General features: G+C 40.4%; 1 protein-coding gene across 1 annotated transcript in view; it reads left to right on the forward strand.

Annotated features, from left to right (window-relative positions):
- Window positions 1-4,747: 4,747 nt before the first annotated feature.
- The window catches only part of adarb1a (adenosine deaminase RNA specific B1a), a 50,000-nt gene continuing 37,850 nt past the window's right edge, over window positions 4,748-16,897 (forward strand). Inside the window, 1 exon segment of the mRNA XM_084347420.1 lies at window positions 4,748-4,832. The gene's annotated coding sequence lies outside the window, so the exon portion shown is untranslated.

Below are 16,897 nucleotides of genomic sequence, written 5' to 3' on the forward strand. Positions count from 1 at the left end.
TGTTGTTGATCTCACATCATATCTGTCATAATGATACTGGTTCAATTTTGAATGTATGTCATGATTAGATATCACAGCAACAAACATGGATTTATTTGCTGGATATGGATATGAATGTTGCTGCTGGTTCCGATGTTATTTACAAAAAAAGAATGACTTTGGTCATCTGATTTGACGATATTAACCGCTGTGGTGTGCCAGTGTGCTGTAGTGTGGAAATTAGACAGGTCTAACTGAGGAGATGTATGTATCTTGCACGGTCTTGTATGATAGGGCTGTTTGTCGATGTCTCTCAGTGCAGATCTTGTGGCCTATCATGGAGGGAAAAGCACAGGTGTGACTAATAACATAAATGATGTCTCTGTTCAGCATGATACCAGGAGTCCTGAACTGGAACACCTGAAGAGAACACAGCCGTTATTAATATCATTAGTTCCACCTGTGCCTCTGTCTGTCTCCTCAAGGGGATCATTAAAGTTTAATCTTAATTTCTCCACTAATAATCATCATCATCATAATACTTGGCTAATGAAGGGAAGGTGCTGCAAGTGTCTGCTCATCTATGATGTTAGTGTCACTGTACAAGGGGGCCCACAAGGGGGCAGTGTTGACTTTCAGACTGTTGCAGCATCACTTCACACTTTACTTTAAACATGTCTACTACAACTGATTACATATGAATGACATCATAACTTTACAGCTCATCTCTATTTTATAAATTGTGTCTTTCTACATTATGAACTAAAACATAACGTAAATAAAATCTAACAACTAACATTCATAATTAACAGTTGAAATAACATCAGGTGTAAATTGAGATTGAGTATAGCAATTCAATAAAGGTGGAGTAGCAATTTAACAATTTAAAAAGTAAATGTGAAACCGAAGCAGTAGAGGCGAAGATATTCTAACTTTGACCCCATTGTATGGATAAAGCTCCAAAAAGGCTGCACCCTACATTTCCTATAATGCCACTCAGTGGCATCTTTTGTAAGACCTGTTTATAACACATTTACAGTGTTACAGTTGAAATTTCTATTCTCCAAGCTCAAACTGAAATTATACTCTAAGTTGATGATAAGATCCTTAATAGAGTAGTGCTCCTCATGACTGTCCTTTTTAAGATGTTAGTCTACTAATAACACCAAACATGAGGCATGCTTAATGTTTTCCTTCACTGGAGACAAGGACCAGGAACGCATGCTCGATTCTGCTGTAGGCAGAATAATAAATATCTATCAATCAATCAATCAATCAATCAATCAATCAATCAATCAATCAATCAATCAAATATCAATGTTAAACTTGTGATATTTTATTAAGTCTGATGTGCTATGTTGTTACCTGATGATCATTAAAGTTTGATCTTAATTTCTCAACTAATAATTATCATCATCATAATACCTGGCTAATGAAGGGAAAGTTCTGACAATCACCTACTTCCAGTACAGTGAAGGTTTCTACAGACAGAAGCACGGCTGTGCCATGGACTCACAGTGTCTCCAATAGTGGCCACCCTCTACATGGTGGAAGTTGAGAGCAGAACCTTGATTACCTTCACAGGAACTGCTACTAGCCACTGGTTCAGGTATGTGGACAACACCTGGGTCAAAATCAGAACAAGGGAAGTGGAAGCCTTTACAGAAGAACATATAAATGCTGTGGACAAGAACATCAAGTTCACACTGGAAGATGTCAGAGGAGACAGTCTGCCCTTCTTGGACTGTGCAGTACACATTGAAGGAGACAGAAGCTTCAACATTGAGGTGTACAGAAAACCTACACACAGATCAATACTTGCTGTTTGACTCTCATCATCCACTTGAGCACAAGCTGGGGGTCATCAGAGCCTCAAACCATCAGGCTGAGACCATGCCCACTAAGTCAGAGGGGAAGGAGAAGGAACAGAAGCACATCAGGGGAGCACTTAAAACATGTTGCTACCCAAACTGGACCTTTGTCAAAACCCTTCTAAAAGATCCGGAGCAGACAGAGAGGAGGAGACGAGAAAACGTAACAATATGGTCATTCCTTATGTCGCAGGAACATCTGAAAAACTCGGAGGATCTTCAATAAACATCATATCCTGGTTCACTTTAAACCTACCAACACACTGAGGCAGAAACTTGTCCATCCTAAGGACAAAACACCCAGGCATAAACAGAGTAATGTGCTGTTCAATGCAGCCAGGACTGCACAGATTTGTACATTGGGGCGACAAAACAACCTCTCCATTAAAGAATGGCACAACACAGGAGGGCCAACTCTGCAGGTCAAGACTCTGCTCTCCACTTACATCTGAAGGAGGAAAACCATTCCTTTGAGGACAACAATGTAAACCTCTTGGTCACAGAGGACAGATTGTTTGAAAAACTGGAAAGACCATCTTTGAACAGAGGAGGTGGCATGACATGACTTATCACCCGCCTACAATGCAGTACTGAGTTCTCTCCCCAGACAGCTTAACAACCATTCACACCTGGGCTCACCTAGCCTTAGCAACCGACATGAAGGCCGGTTAAGTCAACGACCCACAAGTGGCCCTAACAACTCTGAATCTCAGAGCTCACGTGTCCTTAACAACTCTGTAAGGACACTCCCACACTCCCCACTCGCCTACGATACAGCATTTATATTTGTTAGGTAACATGTTGTTACCTAGTCCAGTTGTTAAAATTGCCTCAGATCTGCTGACGTTGAACACCAGTACATAGAGTAAAATTGTCCTCCTTTGCTGCTATAATAATTACTACAACCACTAGAGGTAGCAACTTAACAAGAAACTTTAAGATGGGTCATAATAAGCTGCTCATACTGTTGACCTATATGGTCAAGATGGGATTTTAAAACTCTGGAAACTTCTCCAGTCATTTTATCCTTCATCTGGACAATCTCTGAATACACAGAGCATTACACCTTTCATGTTACCAAGTCATTACCAGCAGTGTCCCATTATCTGTATTTGATTGGCCAATACAAGCTAAGCTAGGTTCATTACCTAGTTATGTTACCACCTGTGTCTGGATGGTTGATTAGTTGTTTTGTGGAATGGATGGCTGGTTGGTTGGCTGGTTTGTCGGTTGTTTGGTTTGTTGGTTGGTTGGTTGGTTGATATGTTGGTTGGTTGGTTGGTTGGTTGGTTGGTTGGTTGATATGTTGGTTGGTTTGTTGGTTGGTTGATTGATTTGTTGGTTGGTTGGTTGGTTGGTTTGTTGGTTGGTTGATTGATTTGTTGGTTGGTTGGTTGGTTGGTCTGTTGATATGTTGGTTGGTTGGTTGGTTGGTTGATTGATTTGTTGGTTGGTTGGTTGGTTGGTCTGTTGATATGTTGGTTGGCTGGTTGATTGATTTGTTGGTTGGTTGGTTGGTTGGTTGGTTTGTTGATATGTTGGTTGGTTGATTGATTTGTTGGTTGGTTGGTTGGCTGGTTGATTGATTTGTTGGTTGGTTGGTTGGTTGGTTGGTTGGCTGGTTTGTCGGTTGTTTGGTTTGTTGGTTGGTTGGTTGGTTGGTTGGTTGATATGTTGGTTGGTTGGTTGGTTGGTTGATATGTTAGTTAGTTGTTTGGTTGATTAACTTGGATGGAGGATGGATTTCGGTCCAGAATAGATCTCATTAACTTTTGGGGCAGATTCTGATAAAGGGAAGGCTCCAATCATTTTTCTCACTTTCTTTAACATTGTGAGATAGGGCATATTTCCAAATTTTTGTGAATTTCTCATTGAGAAATGCATGGGTATTGATGAAAAATTAGGTTTTAGTATTTAGTTGCATCCTAATGAAAAATCTGAATCCAGTGGATTTAGACATTCTATATACTCTCTTATTTTCTTTATTTCAGCCAATCTAATGTCTTTTGCATTCCTTTTTTTTGCTAGAGCCTTTTGCGTTTGCACACTGTGCCAACTCATCGGGCTCATTGAAAATGAATTAGTTCTCTTACCCACTGCCCATGTCAGTCTGAACGAAGCCTTATACTCTACTTTAGGAGAGGGACAAGGGACACTTTGAATGCATTTTTGAACTAAGGCAACACTATGTAACTTTTAAAGTGATTCTGGCTTTGGACCCGAACCAACAACTCGTATTTGACAATTCGGGGATAAAACTCAACAATCAGCTATCTTTCTCTAGTCTAGAAAGTTACATAGTGTTGCTTTAAATGAGTCTCTATGATTATAAAGCAATCACACATGTTTGATTTTCGAGGAACACTTTGACATCTTTTGGTTCACTGAAAGAAAATGATGTCAAAACTTGTTAGACTGTATTGAAGTGGTGTCCTAGCTTCTATTGCTAAACAGTGTTTCCTTCAGTGTTCATGCTGTCCCCTTCAAGTCCCTTTGACAGCCACTCTAAATACTAGTCTCATGCAGTGTCAGATGCATATTCAAAAGGTACGTATCTTTTCAAGAGTGCTTGCCAAGTTCATCATAGCCCAGAGTGTGGATTCGAGAATGGGTGGAGAGAGAGGAGAGAGAAGCCAGAGAGAGACAGAGGAGGGAGGAGCAGGAGACCAGGAGACATCCCAGCCCATTTATCTGACAGCCATTTACCACAGCGAGTCAATGTGCCAACAGCTCTGTGCCTGCTTCATGGTAGACTGGCTGCCCCCCCCTCTCTGTCCAAAGTTGTATAGGCACACTCTGTGTCTGTACTGAGCATTAGGAACACATCAGAGCCCGCAGGGCAGCTGAAGGGACAGATCAGCGAGCGTCTGTGAGGCCGAGCCATGGCTCTACTGGTGGACAGTTCTCACACCACGGCAGCCTACTACTGCCTGATCCGCCGCAGGTTCAAGAGGAGGAGGAAGAAACGCTGCGAGCGCAAAGGTATTCCTCCGCACTGTACCTGCTGCTCTGCTCTGCTCTGCTCTGCTGTCTGTCTGTCTGTCTGTCTGTCTGTCAGGCTGTTTGAGTGTCAGGAGACGAGAGTGACTTCAGAGCTGTGCTGCTGTTGGGACGATTGTGTTAGTTCTGTTTGATTGTCATCATGGAAGGTCAGATGAATCCCTGAGGGCTCCTCTTTGAAACTGATTGGTCTGTTTCAGAGCTGCTTGTGTTGTTCATGTTGTGATGACTCTGTTTGCTCTACATAAATGTGCTGCAGAGAAAACTGAAGTAATTCTGAAGTATCTGACATTTCACTTTTAATTGATCTAATCTCTCATCCCACTGAATACTGTGTGTTTCCATGTTTTTTCTGTGGTTTTGTTCTTTTCGGTAACACTATAATAATCATCATTAATACATGTTTAATGTATAGTTAAGTGAACTTTAATTAATAGTTTTATAAACCATTTATTAAGCATTTTTTTATTGTGAAGTTGCAATTTATTTTTTTAAACCTTCACAGTAGCTTAATAAATGAATAACAATGAAATAGCTACTAACTAAAATTTAATTAATTATTAATTTACCATTTATTAATGATGGTTAATATAAAGTGTTACCTTTCTACATCATAACTCAGTCGACTGGACTTTAAATGTTTTTTATGCTTTTTGAACTATATGACATACAAATTATACAATGTTAATATATAATCAATTATTTCTTCATACCATAACATGTCTGATTATATAAAGAATAACATCTGACACTGAAACAAAAAAAAGGAGTGATTTAAGTGTATTGTGTCGGTAAAGGTGAAAATATGATGAAATATTATAACAGCGGTCCATAAAACATGGACTGCTGTTATAATATTTCATATAAAAAACATGCATACACTCTTCTTCATTTAAATGAATTTAAAAAACACGGTTACACATCTCCTTTAATGGACAAGAGCAACACAGGACACAGACTATCTCATTTACATTTAACACAAACATAAATGCCCCACTGGTTTTTCACATTTTTCACAAGTTGAAGTAAAAGATTCAAGACTGTTTTTATGCACGAAGAATAATTATTTCTGTCAGATTTTAAGTACAAATATGTTCAAACCCATGTTAGTGAGCACCTCTCCAGGTGTGAACAGCATGGTTAGTGCACAAGTGTGTTCTGGACAGGTCACTATAAGAGGACACTCTAAAATGTGCAGTTTTATCTCGAAAAGGATGTTTTATTAGACGCTGAACTATGATCCTCACATGGCAGGGTTACAGATGCACTGAAGATGGTGTGACTACATTTGCGACACATGTCCTGCACATTGACTTGATCAGGTTGTTGATTGTAGCCTGTTGAATGTTGGTCCACTCCTCTTCAGTGGCTGTGTGAAGTTTCTGGATAATGGCAGGAAGCAGAACAAGCTGCTGTACACGTCATGTTTGGGATCCAGAGCATCCCAAACATGCTCAGTGGGGAACATGTCTCTTTGTGAATAGATCCTTTTAACATGTTACTTCTACTACTTTAAATCTATAGTTCAGTACCTTATGCCTTTTTTCAAGGTTATTGTGACCAGACCAAAGCACACCTGTGCACTAATCATGCTGTTTAATCAGCATGCTGATGTGTCACCGCTGTCAGGTGGGTGGATTATCTTGGCAAAGGAGAAGCGCTCGCTAACATGGGTTTTAACAAATTTGTGCTTAAAATCTGAGAGAAAATACAATTTGTGTGCAAAAAAGTGTGAAATCTGTCAAGGTCCGCGACTGTTGTATTACTTATTGCTAGTATAAACACTATCACTTTGGATTTACCTATACTGTTTTTTTTTTTTAAATCTTTGCTTGTAAGCCAAATATTCAACATCAGATATCTCAGACCTTCATTTAAAATTCATTTTAAGAAGAGGTACAAAAGTATCAACATCAAAATATACTACATGTACATAATGTGAGATAAAAGTACTTGTACTAGTATACAGAATCGCCCATTTTAGAATGACGCACAGCATGTTATAGCATTTGATTATAGAACTATAAACATGTACACCACGTAAGTGTTGTAGCTGGTAAAGAGGTGCTAACTTTCATTTATTTCTACGTATTTCATACAGTATGTATTTCTTTATTATACTGGTGGGTAGCTGTAAGTCCCCCCCCCGGGTGTCAAGAAAGTCTTATTGATGTAACAATATCATATTTGTTGATTATATTTTCTATCAATCTGAATCTGTAAAGTAAGAAAAGTGGTAACTAAAGTACTCAAATAATGTACTGCAGTAAAAGTACAATGTTTTCCTCTGAAGTGTAATGGAGTAGAAAATAGAAATACTCAAGTATAGTACTTTTGTATGCATTTATTAGCAGTTAAAATTAACTGCCAATGTGTCCATAATAAAGTATTTATTCATAGGGAAACAAAAAAGCAAAGTAAAGGTTAATAGTGACATTATTGGTGAGCTAGTCAAACTCAATAAATGTGTTTGTAGGTATTATAGTCTAACAATGAACATGTTTATGATGCTATTATAAACACATATGTAATATTATGATTGTTAGTAAGCATCTTATGAGGACTTATTACCTATTTACTCATGCTTATTAGGACCATAATATAAAGCTTTACCAGCAGGAACATTAGACGCATACATATCTTCTCTGTTGGTCACAGACTGGCACACTTTCTTCCTCTCTCTCTTTGGGGGGATGATGAGATGGCGTATGTAACATAAATGTTCTTTAGAGCAACCCTCACTTACTGGTATCAATACTGGTATAAAGTATAAAGATGAGCTGAAGAAGGTCAACATTTTGTCACAGCCCCATCCTCGAGTCCAAATCTTTTTCTGAGCTGTGCTGACTAATAATTGTATCAGAAGTACAGGATATTAAAACTTCAGCATTTAAAATAATCAAGGATCAACTCCATCAAATCAAGTTCAACAGGAAGTATATTCTCAATGTGAGCAGATCATATCCACCCTGTTGTTCAGGGTTAGGGTTAGCTCAATGTGGTTCTTTGTCACCTGTAGTTTTACCTGTAGTGTTTCTGGACTGGTCAGTGTAATGAAGTGTAACTAGTTACATACTGTACTTAATTTTGAGGTACTTTCACTCCACTACAGTCTGGAGGTAAATATTATACTTTTTACTCCACTACATTTATTTGATAACTTAACTAGTTACTAATTACTTTGTAGATTACATGCTGCATCAGAGTCAAAATAGAACACTTCATAGGTGTACTTGTAGTTTTATAAAAGAAATTCAAACTGAGAAAGATAATATTAATAAATGAACAATATAAAGTCAGAATTATGAACTTGATAAATTTCCATAACTAAATAAACATGTTTTGCGGGGGGAAAGTGGTAATTAGAGCAGTGTTTGAAGGTAGAAGGGTGGCTACTCAGAAGGGTCGTGCAAATACAAACAAAACGGTATAAAATAGTGTTTTCCCTTGAAGATAGTCGGAAAATGTATCAAAGAATATTTTTCTCTTTTAATTCAAATTTCTTTCTCAAAGCTACAGAATGCACCTTTAATTTAACTAATTTCATGGGCAAAACAAAACATCTGAATATCAGATCTGATAATCGGTTGACCCATAGTATACAGCATACATACATATACTGTATATGTAATTTACTTTTACTTGTACTTTTGATACTACAGTCCATATCAGATACTTTAAGACAGGGGTGTCAAACATATGGCCCATGGGCCAGAACCGGTCCGCTGGAGGGTCCAATCTGGCCTGTGGGATGACTTTGCAAAGTGCAAAAATTACAGAGAAGACATTAACTGCAGTTTTTCAATAAAAGTAACTTCTATTTCAAAGTCTTCCACTGGGAGTCACACACAACACTGTCAAGCAACTGTTCATTCTGGAGCTGTCGGTAAAACATGTCTGGAGCTGGGGGTTGCCTAAAGTACGCAGCCCTGGAGGTGACATTGATGTGTTTTTTTTTTAAAACACACCCGATGCACTCGCGCTCTGGCTTGAAGGATTGAACGAAGTGAGCATGTTTAGTGCCACTGTGAAAGCGAAGTGAAATAGGATGTGGTCTGCCTGAGAATCTCACATCCTCTTTTTGTGCATTAAGTCTATGTCCCAAAAACTTTCCATACATCCACCTGTAACCATGATGTCTCCCAGGCCTCTCAATTTGCCCTTTAGTACGGAGCCCGGCAGGTGACATGTCTTTTTTACTAAAACACACGGACAAATAAATATCTTGGGCGCGCGAATTAGACCGGAGTTAACAGCAACGGTTTCAGATCTCTGGTGAACTTGAGACAGATTACACAGTTTTTCGCTCGCCATTCACTGTCAAGGCTGCTGTTCTGCCCGTCAACATCCAACCATTGAACATTGACCTGCAGATTGGAAGGAGAAATTTGCCTCGGTGGGTTGACACATTTTATCAATATCTCTTGCCAGGGAACCCCAAATTGACAGCCCTTACTGCGCTTGCATGTTTTGGACTAGCTACCTTTGTTAACAAGTTTTCTCTGTAATGAGCATCAATAAAACAAAGCTGCGCTCAAGGCTCACACACAAGCACTAAAATGACATCCTGAAATTGGCTGCTACTCAGGATTTGACGCCTGACACTGATGCACTTGTGAAGGCAAAAAGATGGCAAGTTTCAGGAGCAAATTAAACAGCGAGTAACCCTACATAATGTAAAATGCTGCTTCAGACACTTTTGCACCCTGAAGAATATAGTTCTGTGAAAATTAATACTTACTGTGGAAATATTTAAAGACACTGAACATTGTGCAATACAATGCAGTCTATGCACAATCTTGAATTGTATTACTTTATGTTTTAAACAAATTGAGGATGAGTGTATCTTACCTAATATTGCTTGCCATATGTCTTCAGAAAGTTCTATATCTAATTCTTCCTCACATTGTCTTTTTAAATGTGTCAGGGTTTCTAAATTTCAAGAGTTGAGTAAAGTATAGATTTTTACCATATTCTTTTTAGAGTTGGAACTGAGTTCTAAAACCAATTCTAGGAGAGAACTGGATGGTAACGATGGAAAATTGGCTGAATAAGATGATACAAAGCTGTGAAGTTGCAAGTCTTTGAAAAAAATAAAGTTAGGGATTTTGAATTTAAATCTCAGCTGCTCAAATGATGCAAAACTATCATCAACATATAAGTCCTTTAATGTGACCAGACTGCTCTTGGTCCAAGCACTGAAAGATCCATCTGTAATAGAGGGTTTAAACATATTGTTTCTTGCTATAGGGGCATTAATTGAGAGATTGTTGAGTGAAAATGCTCACCTGAACTGCGCCCAGATCTTCAAGGAGTGCTTAACCACTGGATTCATAGAGGGCCTGAGTGCTGGTTCAGGCAGTGGGAGCTTGGAGCACAGTAAAGCATATAGGGAGGCAGGCCCACATGATAAGTTCTCTAACTGTAACCATTTAGGGTCGCTATCATGTGGTAGATTAAGCCAATATAACAGCGCGTATATTGGCTGCCCAATAATAATACTGAAAGTTGGGCATGGATAACCCTCCATCGTCACGGTGTCGTTGTAAAATGTTCTTATGTATTTGTGGGTTTTTCTTATTCCAGATGAATGAGGATATCAATTTGTCTATGAGAAGAAAGAAGGATTTTGTCAAAAAGATAGGTAAACATTGGAACAGATATAAAAATTAAGGTAGCACATTCATTTTAATGGTGTTAATTCTACCTCCTAATGATAGTGATAATAAGTTCCAACGTTCAAAGTCTTGTTTCAGAGACTCTATAAGTGGGAGAAAGTTGGTTTTATAAAGGTGTTTAAAATTATGAGTGATCCAAATTCCTAAGTATTTAAATTTATTTTTACTTACTTTAAAGGGGAACGAACTAAACACAATCTGTTCGGCTGCAGCGTTGATGGGCATCAGTTCACTTTTTTGTGTATTTACTTTATAACCCGATATTCTTCCGAATAGTAAGGTAGCTGTTTGTGGCATGCTGCTAAGTGGGTCGGATAGGTACACGAACCTATCATCCACATAAAGGGATACTTTATGTTCAGAATTCCCCCTCTGTATACCTTTAATTGCAATGTCGCCACGTAGTACAATCACTAGTGGTTCGATCGCCAAGGCAAATAAAAGTGGCGACAAAGGGCAGCCTTGTCTGGTCCAATGGCCTAATGAAAAAAAGGCAGACAGATTATTATTTGTACGGATCGCTGCTAAAGAGAGGTAGTAGAGATCCAGAATCCATGAGGTGAACTTTACACCAAGTCCAAATCTATAGAAGAGATAATCCCACTCCACCCGATCAAATGCTTTCTCAGCATCGAGTGATAAAAGTATTTCAGGCATATCAGGTGGAGTGGGATTGTAAAGGATATTCATTAGTCTGCGTATATTAGAAAAGGAATGACAACTTTTGATAAATCCTGATCATCAGCAATGATAGAGGGCAAAACAGTTTCTAAACGGCGGGCTAACACTTTCGGACTATCTAATTCAGTGGCTGTTTCCTCATTAATTATAGAGATTTTAAGGGTGCTAAAAAAAGAATGAGAAGACTCATCGTGACTGGATTCTGAGGCATAAAGCTTTGAATAATACATATGGAAACACTGATTGATCTCTAACGGGTCTGTAAGTTTAATACCCGTCTCACTGTTTATTGCAGCTATGGATCGGTCTGCATTCCTTTGACGTTTTTGGTGGGCCAAAATCTTCCCGGTCTTTTCACTATATTCGTATGTCTTATGTCTTGATTTGTTTATAAGGTTTTCAGAATGTTTTGTAGATAAGAGATTGCATTCAGTTTGAAGAATGAATCTTTGCTTAAAGGAACTTGGGGCTGGTTCAAGAAATAAGACTCAATAGTGACATGATGGCCGTTGCGGCCGTTAGGGTAACTGCAGCCATCAGCCAAGCTGGCGCGGGAGCACGCATGAACTCTTCACAGCAGGGCAGCTGATGCCTTATCCCCTACACACATGAAGCAGCCGGGAAGCCGGCTCGCTGTGTGTAGCGTCACACAAGCGCAGCGATTTACCGTTAGGGCTGATGCAGTCTGAAAGGCACAGGCAAAAGCAAAGACGGCATATTTGGGGACAAAAATATTGTCTCTGATACGGGATGGCTGTGTGTAAGCGGCTAATGTTACTACACAGACACAAACAAACTGTTAGCAAGTGGCTACATCCAGCTGCTAACGTCACCTCCCGGATAACAGGTTGGGCTTTCGGTCCCATATATAAAGGGACATATTTCTAACTATTCGGTTTCAGACCTGAAGGACCGTGGAAAATGCGCAGTCTGTAACTATTCAGTGTTACACAGCGGTGGACTAAGTTACATGTTTGCAGCTAACACTACTTTGCACGTTAGGTCACTCTGAGTCCTCATCATCTCATGATTATCAAATAAAGCTATAAACATGACCTGTAATGTTTTCTTACCTGGTTACTAGGAAATGAGCCATGTTTATTTCGGTTTATTCGGGTGCCAGCCCGGCTTTGGTCGTAATTTTGTTTCGACTCACGACATGCCGCTGATAAAACCTTCGTTTTCTTCTTAGTATGTCTTTTTAGTGGACTTTGTGTGGCGGTGGGTCGTTTGCTGACCATAGCAGAATCCATACCAAAATCCACACTACCAAACACTAGTTTGGGTCCACCGCGCTTGTCTTCTTCCCATATCCAAGGACGCCCATTCAGCGTCATCTGACGTCACGTCCTTAAGACTGCGCGGGAAATTCGGGCCTGAATTGCAGTACATTATGCAGCACACAGCCTGTTCAAGGCAATGGAGAGATACGTGGGTGGGCTCATTCTTTTTGGTTTTGAACGTTTCATCACCCATTAGCATTTAAAAAACTTAAAATGCATGTTTATTTTTTCACAAATCCTGCCCCAAGTTCCTTTAAATAGATCAGGTGAAAGAGAATGGGCCAATGTTACATCAAGTTGTAGTATATCTCTGGTTAATTTTTTAAGGCGTTCATTTTGGATTTTGTTTTGTTCGGGCACTATATGATATAATTTCCCCTCTAAGATATGCTTTCATTGATTCCCAGATTACCGAAGAGGACATCCCTGGATTTTGATTATGTGCTAGATACTCAGTTATCTTAGTTGAGATGAATTTGACAAATCCACTATCAGAGAGTAGTAATGTATTGAAACGCCATGGACGGTAGCTGGAGTGTGTAGTTGGTATACAACGGGTCATCAATAATGGAGCATGATCCGATATTACTATTGCCTGATATTCACATTCTCTGATTATTGGAAGTAATTGACTGTCTAAAAAAAAAAATCTATGCGCGAATATGTTTTATGGACTGGTGAGAAGAAAGAAAAACTTTTACTTTTAGGGTTCCTGAAGCGCAAGGTATCAGCCATCCCATATGTATTAAGAAACAGTTGAATCGCCAGTGCTGCTTTAGATGGGGCTGTGGTTTTGGGTGAGCTACGATCCAGTGAGGGTGACAGTACACAATTTATATCTCCCCCTAGTGTGAGGTGATGCGTGTCCATATTGGGTAGATGTGAGAAAGACTTAGTAAAAAATGTACTGTGATCCCAATTTGGTGCACACACATTTACCAGGATGACAGGGGTGTTGTTTAACCTACCCACAACTATTATGTAGCGACCACTGGGATCTGCCTCAACCCTTGACATGATAAATGGAACATTTTTATTAATAAGAATTGTAGCTTCCCTAGATTTTGAGTGGAAATTGGAATGATAGGATTGACCCACCCATCCTGCTCTTAGTCTAAAATGATCAAAGGTGTTAAGGTGGGTTTCTTGGAGGAAAGCAATCCCTACATTAAGTTGATTTAAATGTGAACACTCACACTTTTTTACACTTCACTGGATGGTTTAAAGATTTAACATTCCAGCTCACGAAGGTGACCTGACAACCACCTTGTTTGTTCACATTCACGTTTAGGTGTGGCCTAACCATATTCTGTTATAGGGGAAATACATTTACATGTATAGTAATATATGATGGATCTAATTAGTTGTACATATACAAAGACAAGACAAAAAGGGGAAAAAACTAAAAGTAAGAGTTCGGTGCAGTGTTCTTCCATCCCCAGTCACCAATGGGAACGTGGTGACTACTAAACCCCTCGCAAAAAAATCCACACATTACATGCTTGTGAGAGGAAACGCTAGTCTGGCAGGTTGCTCTGCTCTTATCTAAATGTGATTTAAATGAGTAAAGAAAATAGAAAAATGAAAATAAAAAGGCGGCGTCCTTTAAACAGTAAGCCAACACCTATAGACATTTCTTGGCCATTCAATACTCATAAATATAATTGTAAAACAGAGATGACCGATTGTGTAAATGACTAATACAACAGATTATAGTCTAAACTGGTTATCAGCAATAATCAGAGATCCTGTTACGCCAGCCTCTCCAATGAGTGTGAGGTCCATAACACAATGAGACATATATATAATCTTTAGAGGATTTGCCTTCACATAAGCCATAGCCTCAGCCGCGTCATGAAACTGTCTCTTGGTCCCGTTGTGTGTGATCCGGAGCCGGGCTGGATGAGGTATCGGATGCCGGTTTCCTGACATCGTTAAATGCCGATCTCGCCCAGGCCACACTCAGTGGATAGTCGGGGGAAGATCGAGATGTTGTACCCATTGTGCTGCAGTGGACCAGCCTCCCTGGACCTCCACACAGTCTTGGTAGTAGTGCAGCTTTGCTATTATGGCTCGGGGTTTCTTTGGTTGGAGAGCTCGGTGAGATCTGTCAACCAGCACTTCTTTGTCCATCTTCAGTCTATCTGATCAGCTTTGAGACAAACACTGGAGAGCTTGAGCCGGGTTCCTCTGCTACATTCAGTATACGGATGCTTGATCTTTGCATCCTCCCTTCCAGGTCCAGGCACTTCTCCTGCAGGTTCTCCACACTCTTCTCGAGCTTGTGCTCTGTACTCTGTCCAGTGCTCTGTAGAGATGTTATATCGTCCGAACAGACGGAGAACCCACGCTCCATGTCCGACATGGTCGTTTTAATCGTTTCCATGTCGGACCTTAGCATGGCGGTGTTACTTGCAATTTCCATTTTAACCACTTGCATTTCCAACTTAATCACATCAAATTCCACAGCCAACGCAACCTTTTTGGAAGCTCTTTTTGGAAAAGAGATGGACAGCAGCCCGGCCTTCATGTCCATCATACTGCTCTGCCCAGCCTGCCTGGGCATGTTGCTAGCGCCAGCTGTGCTAGCGCCTGTCTTGTTTGTAGTGGTCTGCCCCGTGTCCTTGTATTTACATAGGTTACTCGCCATTTACATGAGAAAAATAAAAAAGCAGAAAGCGGTTGGTTTCCTGTATATTAATGTTGGTTTAGGGCGCCAAATAAGAAGTTGCATCAAGTTTATGGCAGAGCTCACCCCACACACGACCTACTCGATTTTCTGCTCGCTAGCGCCCCCCACCAAAGTAATATTTTAACACAATATCAATACTTTTTCTCAAGTATGACTTTTACGACTTCCCTCTGAATGAATCAGCACTGATTACAAAGTCTACAAATCCTGACTGCTGTTTTACTTTTGCTGTGAAGTCATCTCAAACCTGCAAACTCCTCATAGTATTCATATCATCACACTGTGGCCGACATTTGTCAATGATTCACCTCAAAAGAAGATGCCTTTAATGCAGTTTGCAGGAACATTTCCATCCTGACGAAGTAAATGTCAGACGTAGTATTTAGCCGTTGTTGTAGCTTCCCTGCCTGAGCATGTGTTTGCTCTTAAGCCCTGTCCCGAGGCACACACCAGCTCTCCAGCTCAAGTCATTTCTGTTCCATCCTGCTTCATTGGCTCTCTTCATGATTGCAAACGTCTGCTAATATTTTCACTAGCTGCAAAACTCAAGTGTACTTAATCCTCACATTAATTCATATTTCAGCTATCACCACGAAAAGCCAAAGCAGCAGGTGCACTGCGATGTTTCATCTTTTTATCCCACTCGGGAATATTCAATTTAGCCGAACAGTTATTCATGGAGAGTGTGGTAAACAGTATTAATGTGTAAGAAAATGGAGCTGTTGTACATACTTTGCATGCAGGGCAAGTAAGAAGCCCATCATTTCCGTGTCCCTGCTAAGCGGGGTGTTGTGAGATGAACTGAAGTGTGAGTTTAATCTACTGGGAGCAAAAGTGAATTTCAGACGAGGTATAAGCCGATGTGCTCTGTGAGGCGTGTACGGCACGCCGCCGCTAAGGGATGTGTCTGTCGGCCCAAAACCGCAGCCGCAGATCTCTGTCTGGCAAACAGCCGCCGCTCTGTGATGTGGAGGAGTTGATACAGCCCCCAACCTCCCCTTACCCTCCTCCTTCCCCCCCGCCCCAACTCCTCCTCCCTCCCGCCTGCAGCCGGGGTTTGGCCTGAAGCTCTGCTGATAACCCCGACTCTCCTCTGAAACCCACAGTCTCAGGGTTGTGAGCTCCGCTGGGGGCTCCGACACACACACACACACACACACACACACACACACACACACACACACACACACACACACACAACCTTCCTCTAACCACTGGACCCACTGTCCATCAAAACGCCCCATCAGACAGGTGGAGAGGGAGGCAGCAGCACAGCGTGAAGGGCAGCCTCATGTATCAGCTTTACTAATATTGACTTTTAATTTAAGGCAGATTTAAGGACAGATTTGTATTTAAAATACACTCGTGTTATCAGCTTACATCAGATGAGCTGTGACAGATCCTCCAATCTGAGGCTAATAAAGATGAATGTGTTTGCCCAAGTTAAATTCTCCTGTCAGGTGTCAAATCTTCTGCATCAACAGAAATTAATTAATCAACACAACGGTGAAATTCAAAAGCAGCTGCACTTACATGAACCAGTTTCCTCGCATAACTGGTAAATAAACTGGTTACGCGACGGCTGCTTCAGTGACTGGATTCCAGCTGTCCACTGCTGAAGAAACTACTAGTTACTACACATTTACAGTGATGGAAGAAGTGTTTAGATTCTCTACTTAAAGCTGTTGGTTGGTAAAATCATAGAAACCAGCA

This window comes from Pagrus pagrus (genome assembly GCF_965226575.1).
Source record: "Pagrus pagrus genome assembly, chromosome: 24".
Taxonomy (NCBI): Eukaryota; Metazoa; Chordata; class Actinopteri; order Spariformes; family Sparidae; genus Pagrus; species Pagrus pagrus.